The sequence below is a fragment of the Dendrobates tinctorius genome, unplaced genomic scaffold, assembly GCF_039654945.1.
Source record: "Dendrobates tinctorius isolate UK_male_01 unplaced genomic scaffold, ASM3965494v1 ptg000305l, whole genome shotgun sequence".
Lineage (NCBI taxonomy): Eukaryota > Metazoa > Chordata > Amphibia > Anura > Dendrobatidae > Dendrobates > Dendrobates tinctorius.
This window is the reverse complement of record NW_027361972.1, coordinates 229,831-243,169: the sequence shown is the minus strand read 5'-3', so window position 1 is coordinate 243,169 and position 13,339 is coordinate 229,831.

The following is a 13,339-nucleotide window of genomic DNA, read 5'->3' as shown; positions in this document are numbered from 1 at the left end:
CTCAAACTATATACTGTGTAAGTTTATAAGCCACTCCAGTGTCAGGAATAGATAGTATGTGAAAATACAGTATAATTCTTGTGTTTTCTCCTATAGGGACCGACCTAGTTTGGTAATGTAACTGCTGTTAATTAGTGGTGTAAACAAATTGTCCTAGACCAGTGATGGCGTACCTATGGCATGCAGAGCCCTCTCTGCTGGCACGTGGTATCCCCTCATCTACAAGTGTCCTCGCTCCAGATCTGCAGCTTCCTGCCTCACATGGCAGTCAGCAGCGCTGCTGGATAACATCATCATTCAGCTCCGCAGCCGCTGTGCCAGTGAGAGGAAGCTTCCGGCGAGTTCGCGGAGAGGTGAGAGGTGTGTGTGTGTGTAATGATGTGAGTGATGGAGAAGGAAATGATGGGGAGAAGGCAATGATGGGAGTGATGGAGAAGGCAATGATGGGGTGATGGAGGAGGCAATGATGGGAATGATGGGGGTGATAGCAATGATTGAAGTGATGGAGAAGGCAATAATGTGAGTGATGGAGAAGGCAATGATGGGGGAGAGGGCAAGGATGGGAGTGATGGAGAAGGCAATGATGCGGGTGATGGGGGAGAAGGCAATGATGGGGAGAGGGCAATGATGTGAGTGATGTAGAGGGCAATGATGGGGTGGTGAGGAGAAAATGATGGAGGTGGAATGGGCAATTTCTACATGAAGGAGATCATGATGGGGCAATTTCTACATGAAGGGGATCAGGATGGGGCACATTATTAAAAGAATGGGGCATATTACTAAAAGAAGGGGATAATGATGGGGCATATTACTACAAGAAGGGGACAATGATGGGGCATATTTCAGGGTAGAATCTGCTTGTTATTGTTAGGTTCTTTAGAAGGACGTAGATCTGGGGATTTATTCTGACAGAATTTTATAGGCTGAACTGGATGGACTAATGTTTTTTTTTTGGCCTTACTAACTATGTTACTAAGTTATTCCATGCTAAAATCTATCTATCTAATCTGCATTTTTTTCCCTAAAGATCAATCCAGCCGCTGTGTCTGGAAAGGGCAGTGTGAGTGGCTCAGTGTCAGTGTGCGACAAGCACGCATGAGCTTGAAGCCCCCCTGCTGAACAGAAGAGAAGACTGCAAAGGTAAGTTTCAAATCAATGAATTGTTTACATAATAGAATTGATCGTCAAGGTTTAGGGATGGCAAGCGCTGTACAGGGATGAGAGGTGGCAGCTTTTCCTTCTATACCAGGAAAGATCTTTGAACAAATTATTAAACAACATGTATGTCAATACCTGGATAAGAATGAAGTGATTAAACAGAGTCAGCATGGGTTTCTAACTAATAAGTCATGTCAGACTAACTTAATTTCCTTCTATGACGGAATCACTGATTGGGTGGATCAAGGAAATGCTGTAGATATAGTATATCTTGACTTCAGCAAAGCATTTGACAAAGTCTCTCATACAATCCTTATTGAAAAAATGACTAAGTATGGAATGGACAAGGCAACTATTAGGTGGATTCATAACTGGCTTAGTGATCGGACCCAAAGAGTGGTCGTAAATGGCTGCACATCCAGTTGGAAGAATGTCTCAAGTGGGGTACCACAGGGTTCTGTCCTGGGCCCTGTATTGTTCAACATCTTTATCAACGATTTAGATGAAGGAATTGAGGGTAAACTGATTAAATTTGCTGATGACACAAAGCTAGGAGGGATAGCTAATACTAGAGAAGAGAGAGAGAGGATTCAAAAAGATATAAATAAACTGGAGAAGTGGGCAGCAACTAACAGAATGGTTTTTAACAGGGAGAAATGCAAAGTACTACATCTGGGCAATAAAAATGAAAAAAGCATATATAGAATGGGAGGAATAGGGCTAAGTGACAGCACATGTGAAAAAGACTTGGGTATACAAATAGATCACAGACTGAATACGAGTCAACAGTGTGATGCAGCAGCAAAAAAGGCAAATGCGATTCTAGGATGCATTAACAGAAGCATACAGTCTAGATCACGTGAAGTCATTATTTCCCTCTACTCCTCTTTGGTCAGACCTCATCTGGAATATTGTGTCCAGTTTTGGGCACCACATTTTAAAAAAGACATCAACAAACTGGAGCAAGTTCAGAAAAGAGCGACCGGAATGGTGACCGGTCTGCAATCCCTGTTTTATGAGGAAAGGTTGCAGGATTTGGGAATGTTTAGCTTGCAGAAGTGGAGACTTAATAGCTGTCTACAAATATCTCAAGGGCTGTCACATTGTAGAAGGATCAACTTTATTCTCATTTGCGCAAGGAAAGACTAGAAGCAATGGGATGAAACTGAATGGGAGGAGACACAGATTAGATATTAGAAAAAACTTTTTGACAGAGTGATCAATGAGTGGAACAGGCTGCCATGAGAAGTGGTGAGTTCTCCTTCAATGGAAGTCTTCAAACAGAGGCTGGACAGACATCTGACTGGGATGATTTAGCGAATCCTGCTTTGAGCAGGGGGTTGGACCAGATGGCCCAGGAGGTCCCTTCCAACTCTACGATTCTATGATTCTATGACTCTCCTCCTGTGCAGCGCTTATGACGGTCACTGCTGAGTAGTTCTCATTCATTTTGAATGAGGGGAGTGCTGCAGGACCTTGGGACACCACTACACATTTTTCATAACACAAAATTGCCCTGGTGGCACTTCGTCATAAATAATTGGATTTTAGGTTGCAGTTTGGGCACTCGGTCTCAGAAAGGTTCACCATCACTGCCCTAGACTAAACTCAGTTTTCAGACGGCCCAATATGTACCACTCAGGGAAAACTCACCTGCTCCAAAGATCATTAGCAGCTTCTACCTAATGACAAAAAAAATTGAAGCAAAAAATGTGGTCATTTCTGTACTTATTATCCCCTTTCCTGGTATATATGGTCCTCTCATCCCCATCCTGATACACAAGGCCCCCTCATCCCTATCCTGGTATACAGGGATCCCTCATCCCTATCCTGGCCGGAATGATTGCCCTCATCCCTATACTAGTATGCAGTATACAAAAAAAAGGTTGCACTCTATCATGCTAAAGCATGTCAATGTGGAATATGTGAAATTTGAATAGCAATACGGCTTTGGAAAAAATATGAGACGCTTATCATAAAATTTGGCCAAATATTATCTGCCCACCAACCAACGTTAAGTACAGAATTGACCACTTTTTTGTTTCAATTTTTTTTCCTAATTTCCTCCTCTAAAACCTAGGTGTGTCTTATAGTCCAAAAATTACGGTATTTTTTTTTTTCTCAGTGAACTCATTCCTCATGTTTGGCCTCATTAAAATAAAAACACTCATACTCCGCTGGCGTGCCGGCTCCACTTCAGTGGTGTTGAGACTCACTGTCTCGGGGCTTATGTGAGGTTCTCACATCACACGAGCCCTGCACCCAATCAGCGGCAGCTTCACTGTTCCTTCCTTCGGACGTATTGAACATGAACAGGAAGCCAGGGCTGTGGCTGCTCTCTGACGGCTTCATGATGCTTGATTTGTCCGAAGGTGGGGACAGTGATGTCAGTGCTGATTGGGCACAGGGATCACATGACGTAAAAACCACAAGAGACCCAAGAAAGCAAGTACCGACAACCTTTTCAAACATCAAAAATCCCATACAGAGAAAAGTCATTATTATACCTAGAGTGTGAGAAATGAATTACAGGAAAATCGTATTTTGTTGACCATCAAAAATAACTCAGACGAGGAGAACCTATATATATTATTCACAAATTGTACAAAAACATGATGCACGCGGCGTGCGTTCAAGGATGGAATATTATATGGGAGTTTTATAGGATAAATTCAAGGTGAGAATATTATATGGGAGTTTTATAGGATAAATTCAAGGTGAGAATATTATATGGGAGTTTTATAGGATAAATTCAAGGTAAGAATATTATATGGGAGTTTTATAGGATAAATTCAAGGTGAGAATATTATATGGGAGTTTTATAGGATAAATTCAGGGTGAGAATATTATATGGGAGTTTTATAGGATAAATTCAAGGTAAGAATATTATATGGGAGTTTTATAGGATAAATTCAAGGTGAGAATATTATATGGGAGTTTTATAGGATAAATTCAAGGTGAGAATATTATATGGGAGTTTTATAGGATAAATTCAAGGTAAGAATATTATATGGGAGTTTTATAGGATAAATTCAAGGTGAGAATATTATATGGGAGTTTTATAGGATAAATTCAAGGTGAGAATATTATATGGGAGTTTTATAGGATAAATTCTAGGTGAGAATATTATATGGGAGTTTTATAGGATAAATTCAAGGTGAGAATATTATATGGGAGTTTTATAGGATAAATTCAAGGTGAGAATATTATATGGGAGTTTTATAGGATAAATTCTAGGTGAGAATATTATATGGGAGATTTATAGGATAAATTCAAGGTGAGAATATTATATGGGAGTTTTATAGGATAAATTCAAGGTGAGAATATTATATGGGAGTTTTATAGGATAAATTCAAGGTGAGAATATTATATGGGAGTTTTACAGGATAAATTCAAGGTGAGAATATTATATGGGAGTTTTATAGGATAAATTCAAGGTGAGAATATTATTTGGGAGTTTTATAGGATAAATTCTAGGTGAGAATATTATATGGGAGTTTTATAAGATAAATTCAAGGTGAGAATATTATATGGGAGCTTTATAGGATAAACCAAATACCAACAGAAAATAAACGCAAAACAAACATTTATCAGTAAAAATATCCTCTTTATTAGGTAAAGTATAAAAGAATTGCACCATTTTCCGATACCCGTCACATCTCCATTTTTCGTGATCTAGGGTTGAGTGAAGGCTTATTTTTTGCGTGCCACTTAGAGCTGACGTTTTTAAGGACTTTTTGGTGCAGATACAATTTTTTGAACACCCGTTATTTAATGCAATGTTGCGGCAACCAAAAAAACCTAATTCTGACGTTTTTACTTTTTTCTTGCTATGCCATTTAGCGATCGGGTTAATTCTTTTTAATATTCATAGATCAAGCTATTCTGAATGCGGCAATATCAAATATGTATATGTTTTATTTTCTTTTTATTGTTTTATTTTGAATGGGGTGAAAGGGGGGTGATTTGAACTTTTATGTATTTTTTATATATTTTTAAAAACTTTTTTTTTACTTTTGGCATTGTGAAGACATACAGCATTGTATCGTAATTATCCAGATGAGTATTTTTAGCAAACGAAGAATAATAGAATGTTATCTGTATGTTGGCTTTCAAATTTAAGTGTTAATTTCTGGTTGGTCAAGAAAACAGACTTTTGTTTGTGTAAGCCGGTGATATTGACTTTTAATGTGCACTTATCCTTGATCACTAGTGATGTTTGCTGATATGCTAATTATACATTGTGTTTTGGAGCCAGTTTGTTGACTTCTAAAGCAGAGAGGGAAAAACTATGCAAATAATTTAAATAATCAAGTAATGCTATAATAATCTCATCTCCATTCTTACCCTTTATGTAAATACTGAATGAGGGACACTTGTTAAGTCTAAAAATAGGTTACAGGCCTCTGTATAAAGATTCTGAGAAAAACAGGCAGAGAGATTCTGCCAAGACATCTATACATCTAAAGGACCAGAGACAGGACAGCAGCCATTTTACATCATGGCTCCATTACAAGGGACACGGATCTATCATTCTATAGGAAACAACCTAGGGGTTTTCAGCCTCGGTTGGAAGAATACAGATCTGCTCCATTGACCATCACTAAACAATGGATATGTTTGGAGAAGCTAGGCTGTGATCCTCGGATCAACTGGCCTTGTATGGACTGTCATCTTCCTACGCTTGTCGTTACCTCCTCTGTGTGTGTGTGCCAAGGGTGAGGTAGCCACCCTGGAAGATCTGTAGTCACAGCTAGAGTTGAGCGAAACGTGTCAGTCAAATTCAAAACTCACCGATTTTCGCCAAAGTCGGGTTTCATGAAACGAAACCCGACCATAGCGTGAGGTCGGCCATGAGGTCGCCGATCCGCGCACCAAAGTCGCTTTTCAAATGATGCTTTCAGCGCCTTTTTTCAGCCAATGATGGAGGACGCACACTGTGGGCAACGCGATGACATGTGCAGCGGCCACCACCATCTTAGAGAAGGGCATTGAAGTGATTGGCTGGCTTTGTGTGGCGTCACAGGGGCTATAAAAGGCCATGACCACTGACCGCCATCTTACTTCTGCCGATCTTAGAACAGGGAGAGGTGCTGATGCTGAATAGGGAGAGCGTTAGGCAGGGAAGAAGAAAAAAAAAAGCTTCTGCTACTAGCGCTTTTCACTGTACAGTTAGTGTGCAGTGGAAGTGGAGGATTTTAGTTGTGTGCAGCAGCGCTGGTAGTGATTAGGCTGCCTTTTAAGGCTACCTGCTAGCTGCATTGCTGTGTGCACACTGCTGTTCAAACTGCTTTTTTCAAAGCACTCCAACTTTTATTATTTTCTTCTGCTCATTTACCGAGCGTTCATTTTTTCACACACCGTATACCTGTGTACGCTCCTCACACACTGCCATCTACTGGCTGGGATCGTGGACAAATACAAGCTATCTTTGCAAACAGTTTAGTATATGTGCTGTTTGATCACGGTCCAAACTATACAGAAACATCGTGTGTCACTCCGTTTGAGCATAGCCTGAGATTTACAATCTTCCATACAGACACCGTATAGCGGTGTATGCTCCTCACACACTACCGTGTACCGGCTGGGATCACTGACAAATACAATCTATCTGTGTTTTTCTGGAAAACCAAGCTGAGGCGATTTGTCAGTTTTCCAGACCTACACTGTATAGAGCTGTCGGCTTTGCAAACAGTTTAGTATCTGTGTGTTTTTCTGGAAAAAAAACGAGGAGATTTTCCATTTTTCCAGACCTGCACCGTATTGAGCTGTCCGATTCTCAAACAGTATTGTATATCTGCTGTTCGCATTACAGTCACCTCTCTATAGAGTCAGCGTGTGTGTGTGACACTTTTTAAATACATATACGGACATTGTTAGTTAGACAAAAACCGTATCCAGCTGTACACTTCTGATACAGTACCGTATATCTGCTTGTATTACGGTCAAATACATACTGGGAGAGCGTCTGTGACTAACAAAAAATATCCGTAGATTTAATTTTTTTAATACACCTTACACAGCTGAACGCTCCTCATACAGTACCATCTCTATGCTGATATTTCGGGTACATTTTCCCAAACATGAGGAAGTATGGTGGAAGAGGCCGTCGATATGGGCAGGGGGGTGCAGCTGGTACTGATAGTGGTGGTGCATCGGCTGGTTCTGGCAAAAGCACAATAGCAGCTAAGGCAGGAGGTGTTGAGCCTGCGTCATCGTCTGGCCCAAGAAGGCCTATAAGGTTACCTTTTCTTGGAGTAGGAAAACCGCTTTTAAAGCCGGAGCATCAGGAACAGGTTTTGGCGTACATTGGTGAAACAGCCACCAGCTCTATTGCCTCCTCTTCTGAACGTTCCAAACCTGCAAGCACGAAGTCGTCAGTGCAGGGTTCTGGTCAGGAAAACACCTTTCCCTGTGTCCTTCACCCCCACCAAAAGTGAAGCATGCGGCAGCCGACGATTGAGATTACTCTATGGAGCTCTTTTCACATACCATGCCTAGGTTATCCAGTCAAATCCTGAATTTCCCAGTCCAAGATGAATCTGACATGGAGTGCACTGATGCACAGCCACTGCTAGATGATTCTGCTGGTACATTGACCCAGAGCACTACATTGCCCTCGCACTCTACTGAGCCCGAATCTGACTCTGATGAAACTCAGGTGCCCCTTCCTGCATACTATACCACCTTACACGGTAACACAGAGGAAAGTAAAGAGGAAGGTGCAGATGACTTTGAAGAGGAGGTGATGGATGACCCAGTTCTTGACCTGGATTGGCATCCATTGGGGGAGGAGGGTGGCGCTGGCAATAGTTCAGATAAGGAGAAAGATCTGCAGCAGGCATTGACATCGCAGCTGTTATCTGGCAGGCCCATAGCTGTCCAAAAACGTGGACCAAAAAATAAAAGCGTTGCATGACAGCTTGGTCAGATGGTCAAGTTAGCAGAGTGTGCAAGGCCAGAAAATGTCTACCATAGTAGGAAGAGTGCAGTGTGGCACTTCTTTGTCCAAAATCCTACTGGTGAGGCAAAGGTTACCTGTAAGAAGTGCGGAAGGACCTTTAGCCGAGGTAAACAACTCAGAAATTTGAATACCAGTTGCATGCTTAGACATTTAACCAACATGCACTTGCAATAGTGGACGGACTACAAAACGTCACGTAGCACATGTGCACCTGCTCCGACTAAAGGTAGCCAGCAACGCTCCATCACTTCCCCCTCTGTAACACCACTGCCACCATTAAGTACACCACCAGCACAAAATGTTGAGGTGTCGTCGCAAGGCCAAAGCACTCAGGGAATCACAATGGTTTTGCAACACAACACTGAATCTAGGCCATCACCACCCACCCCCTCTCACTCTGTCCGGTCCACCGCCAGTTCCCCCATATGCAGCTCTCCAGTACAGCTCACCCTACCAGACACTCTGAGTAGGACAAGCAAGTACTCATCCTCTCATCCGCGTACACTGTGTTTGAATGCCTACATTGCCAAACTAATCTCGTTAGAGATGATGCCCTACCGTTTGGTTGAAAGCGAAGCTTTCCGCGAGCTCATGGCCGTCGCTGTCCCACGCTATGACCTACCCAGTCGGCACTTTTCTCGAAAAGCCATCCCAGCCCTCCACCTGCATGTGAAAGACCGCATTGTTCATGCCCTCAAGCAATCAGTGAGTGGAAAGGTGCACCTCACAACAGATGCATGATCCAGTAGGCATGACCAGGGCCGTTACGTGTCCATCACTGCGCACTGGGTTAATATGGTGGATGCAGGCTCCACAGGGCACAGTGGCGGTGGAACAGTGCTGCCTAGCCCATGGTATAGAAAACAGTTGCTTGTAGGCTTTCGAGCCTCCTCCTCCTCCTCTATAAGCGAAAGCTCGTCCACAAAGCACAGTCGCATGAGCACTCCAGCCGCAGCTGCCAGTGTCGCACACAAGGTGTCCCACTATCGAACAGCTAGTGGTAAGCGTCAGCAGGCTGTGTTAAAGATGATGTCTTTGGGTGACAACAGACACACCGCGGAGGTACTGGCCGACTACTTGCAGCAACAAACAGTCATGGCTGGGCAGTCTACATCTTGAGCCAGGCAAGGTAGTCAGTGATAATGGCAGTAATTTTGTGGCAGCCATAGGCCTTGCAAAACTCACACACATACCTTGCCTTGCTCACACTTTGAACCAGGTGGTGCAGTGCTTCCTTAATAATTATCCAGAGTTAACATCCCTGCTCCATAAGCTACGAAGACTGCTCGCACATCCGTCGCTCGGCCGTACACTACAGTCGTATGCAGAAGCTGCAGCGATTGCTCCACCTCCCCAAGCACCGCCTAATTATCGACGTTGCAACAAGGTGGAACTCCACCCTGCACATGGTTGAGAGGCTGTGCGAACAGAGGCAGGCTGTAATGCATTTGTGGGAGGATACACGGGCAGGCAGTTTGAGGGCGGACATGGAATTGTCGGGGGTGCAGTGGTCAAAGTTGAAAGACCTCTGTAAAGTCCTTTAGTGTTTTGAGGAATGCATACGGCTGGTAAGCGCTGATGACACCATCATTAGCATGTGCATCCCACTTATGCGTCTGCTCATGCAAGGCTTGACGCACATTAAGGAACATTTGTCTGCAGCGGAGGAGGAACAGGAGGAGGAGGAGGGAAGCCTTACTGACAGTCAGCCATTGTCTGGTCAGGGAACTGTCCTGGACGAGGTGGAGGATGAGGGGGATAATTATTTTGGGCAGGAGGATGCTTCTTGGGGGCAAGAGAAAATGTTGGTGTTCCAAGGTTTGTGCGTGACTGGAGGGATGTGGATTTTCCAGAAAGTGCTCCTCCACCCAGCAGTGGCAGTGCATTATTGACACCTGGAACATTGGCCCACATGTGCGATTATGCCTTGCGGTGTTAAGGGTTAATACTAAAATCAGAGTTGAAGTTTCGTTTTGTCCATTCAATGTAAGGTTTCGTTTCTCCGTTTTTGCTGTTGTAAGATAAATTTTTATAATTGGCATGGCCTGTCATGAAACCAGACTGCTTCCATCAGGTGCAAGATAATTGGCTCGGGGGGGGGGAGTATATTGCTCTGAATATGCCATTATACTACTTTCTATTTGGATACGGACATATATGTAGTTTCCGGTTTTCTTGCAATATTATTGGCTTATAAAGTGAAATGATGCTATTGGTACTTGAGAACCTTGCATAATTAAGCAAAAGATTATAAAAGATGTGACTAAAATAAAGGGGCTTAGTGATCTGCCTCGATCCTCCCGTACAGAGACCCCAGTCTCCATGTGGTCATTTGAGTTGCTAGCAACACTGGAATAATTTGGAAATCACTGGCTCAACCGTGAAGGGTTAATTTAACTCTCTCCTTATCAGCTTGGTGCCCAACGTGGGGCCCCTGAATAGGGATGCCTCTGCCCCCCGGAGGACAACAAGACAAAGGACCCTCGGAGCGGACACAGGTGCTGGAAAATTGGGACTGATCACCCCCCCCACGACCACGGTAAGTTGGCAGTTATACTGTTCAGACTGATCGTTGGTGTGGTTTTCCTGTGCTTGCTGCTGCAAAGAGGATCTGAGGTTTGTCCCCTGGTGGGGTGATTCATGGGTGGAATCATATAGAGGTGTAGTCCCGTTGGGGGCCCAGTGCTCGAACCGTACCTCATAAGGGACGGACACCCCGGATTGACCAGTGATTGTGACTCTCTTTATAGTCAAAATATCCTGAATTCCTGATCATTATTAGTATTGGGTGTGGTCATGTGATCGAAGATGGGTAGGATACGTAACTCAGGTATATATAGATAGATAGATATAACCAGAGGTGTCCGGAGGGATAGTCTGAGAGAGAGAAAAAAAAAAAAAAAAAGCAAGCTAGTAGCTGCAGCTGCTTCAGTACCCCCTCCCATCTTAGCCCACACCATATCCCCCTTCGCCCCCACCGCAGCTGCGAGTGCACAGCCAATCTCTTATCACTGGAGCACACAGCAAACTCTGCCCCCCCCCCTCAGACTTCAGCTACTGGGAATCCTGCTCCTCAGCCCCTCCCTGCTAATTCTGGCGATGCGCCAGACTCGAGCACTATAAGAGATTGTCATTCCCCTGCTGTTTTGATCGGAGTAGATGGTAGACCCAATTAATATACTTTTATAAACCCTATTTCTGTGGGACCCTTCCCCGAAGTTACTGCCCAGTTTGTAATCTCTCCCACATGCCCTGTAAATTTACTAGGGAGAGATTTATTATCGCAGTTCCGCTCCTGAATACAATTCCAAGATGATGGTCAGATGTTTTGTTTTTTTTTTTGTTATATAATCCCTATGTAGATGAAGACAGTGAGAAAATCTGTATTTTGCATGCCCTTCCTACAGTTATGATGGCCCTGATAGGCCCATATCCACCCCCAATATTGCCTGAGGATCAATGACTCACCCCATACCTCTCAGAGATACTATCTAAACTCCTGTCAAAAGGGCCAAATGATATAGGGAAAATGCCTGTAGAACCAGTAAAAGTGTTTCTCAAACCTGGTGCCTAATCCTCATACATTTTTTGTCCCAAATACCCCAGGATGCTGCTTGGTTTACAGTTATTGATCTTACCAATGCCTTCTTTAGCATTCCGTTATACCCAGACTGCCAGTTTCTATTTGTATTCACTTAACTGTCCATATTAACTGTCATCCCTGCTATGTCACAAGGGGCCCAAAACAGTCCCAACCAGTTTGCAAAAAAATATGAGCAGGTGTCTTTTGCCATTGCTGCCACTGTTAGCCTCCTTAAGTATCTGGCAGCACTGAACTGTCGGGTTTCGGCCTCGAGACTTCGGTTCTGCCTTGGTCAAGTGATATTCTTGGGTCACTGTCTCCTTCAGGGTGTCAGACACCTCGCAGAAGAAAGAAAAATAGCTGTCAGCAACCTTCCTTTCCCAAAAGATGAAACTGAACTCCAGCGTTTTCTTGGACTATGCACTTATTGTTGTCAGTGGATACCGGATGCATCCCGCATAATGCAACCCCTTTACAACGCCTTGAAAGACGGTATAATGAACTATAAGGGAAGATGGCAGTGATGAGGATTACCTCCAACATGACTGTTCCCAACATCTGACTGAAGAAACAGCTACTCCACCAAATGTCAGTGAGAACCCACTCCCAAATCCTGATCTGGTGTTATACACGGACGGTTGAAGATATGCTGACGGGTTTGGTAGATTCCACACGGGATATGCTGTTACCACAGAGGACACTGTAGTGCACGCAGCTGCACTCCCGCCCTCACAGTCAGCACAAGAAGCAGAACTTCAGGCTCTGTCTAATGCATGTACTTTGGCCAAGAACAGACGGGCTAATATATACACGGACTCACGGTATGCATTTGGTATTGCTCACGATTTTGGGGCTCTATGGGCCAATCGAGGGTTTATTACTACTGCCGGAACCCCAGTGAAAAATGCTGAAGCTGTTAAAGCCCTCATGGACTCGATCAAATTACCTACTCAGGTGGCTATTATCAAAGTTAAGGCGCACGGTCCTAGGATCCTAGGACCAGTCCATAGACTGATGGCAACACATTTGCGGATATGCAAGCAAAAGCCGCCGCTCTCTTATCCGTTGAACCAACCATACCAACTATGGTGACCACACGCTCTCAGCGTAAACAGTTACAAGAAGCATTGACCCTACAAGAACCTGATGATCTTCAACAGACTGAAGTTTTCTGTCGGACCCCGCTAGACCGCTTAATGACGATGCAGAGAATGTCTCCAAAGGAGAGGTGAAGCAATGGAAGACTGATGGGGCACAAATGGATAATGGTCTCTGGAAAAAGGACCAACTCGTGTGTCTCCCTAAGCGGATGTACCCTGCTATTGCCACATGGGCACATGGGCCTATATATCGAGGAAAAAATCAGGCCCTCGCACTGGTGCAAAAATTCTACTGGGCCTCGGTTCTCCATGTGGCCGGAAGCATTCCCTGTTACCAACATGACTGTAAAGACCACATCGAAGAAACTGGTGATGGAAGTTATATGCAGATATGGGGTTCCAGAAGTTGTTGAAAGTGATCAAGGCCCGGCCTTTTCTTCTCATATGTACCAAGAAGTTCTGACAATGCTTGCATCCACTGTAGCCCTCCATACTCCGTACCACCCACAATCCAGTGGGAAGTTGAGAGGTTGA